The 1,025-nt window shown below is 46.4% G+C and overlaps 1 pseudogene; it reads right to left on the bottom strand.

Annotated features, from left to right (window-relative positions):
* Positions 1 to 403: 403 nt before the first annotated feature.
* On the bottom strand, positions 404 to 521 carry LOC126274476 (5S ribosomal RNA; annotated as a pseudogene).
* Between the last annotated feature and the right edge of the window lie 504 nt (positions 522 to 1,025).

Here is a 1,025-nt window from a genome sequence, read left to right as displayed (position 1 = left end):
TTTTCAGTCTATTCAGAGAAAGTCTGCCTGTCTATGGAGTCGTAGGCCTTCTTAAAGTCCGCGAATGTGACCTGCGATGGGCAGCATTTGAGCCGTCCGAGAGGAATAATCTTATCCATAGTTTTAGTAAGGGGAACATTTTCGGAAACCTTTCCAACATTGAGGACGTGGTGAAATGCCCAGGATATGCAGTGTGGGTGCACGAAGAGTGCGCGGCTATTAAGAACTCCGACTACAGGCCACAAGTGACTCATCGGGACCATCCGACCGCCGTGTCATCCTCATGAGAGGATGCGGGTAAGAGGGGCGTGTGGTCAGCACACCGTTCTCCCGGTCGTTATGATGGTTTTCTTTGACCAGAGCTCCTCAATTGGCATCACGAGGCTTAAAGCACCCCCATAAATGGCAACAGCGCATGGTGGCCCGGATGATCACCCATCCAAGTGCCGGCCACGCCCGACAGCGCTTAACTTCGGTGATCTGGCGGGAATCGGTGTATCCGCTGCGGCAAGGCCGTTGCCTGCGCGGCTATTGGATTTGGTAAAAATGGCTACTTGTGTGATAACTGTGATTATAATTTTTTGAATCTCTTTACTGCACTTTATCTAGGTCCTGATAATAAATAAATAATTTTTTACCCACAACATGTAATTTCTAATGCCTCAACACAATAAAGTTGAATTTGATTTTCTCAATCTATCTAGTTATGGTGCCACTGCACCTTATCTCGTTTGGCACAATGACCACTCTCGTATTTTTCATATTATTTCTGTGCTCTCCTTTTGTCCAACGAGAATAAAAATACTCGGACAGGTGGGAGGATAGTCCTGCTGTACACTCTGTGATTCTGGGCTATTTAGATCGATTGCAACTCAGCCAAAAAAAGTTCAAATGTGTGTGAAATCTTATGGGACTTAAATGCTAAGGTCATCAGTCCCTAAGCTTACACACTACTTAACCTAAATTATCCTAAGGTCAAACACACACCCATGCCCGAGGGAGGACTCGAACCTCCGCCGGGACCA

Source organism: Schistocerca gregaria, chromosome 5 (genome assembly GCF_023897955.1).
Source record: "Schistocerca gregaria isolate iqSchGreg1 chromosome 5, iqSchGreg1.2, whole genome shotgun sequence".
Lineage (NCBI taxonomy): Eukaryota > Metazoa > Arthropoda > Insecta > Orthoptera > Acrididae > Schistocerca > Schistocerca gregaria.
Note: the sequence above shows the minus strand (reverse complement) of the source record. Positions and strands in the feature narration are given on the sequence as shown.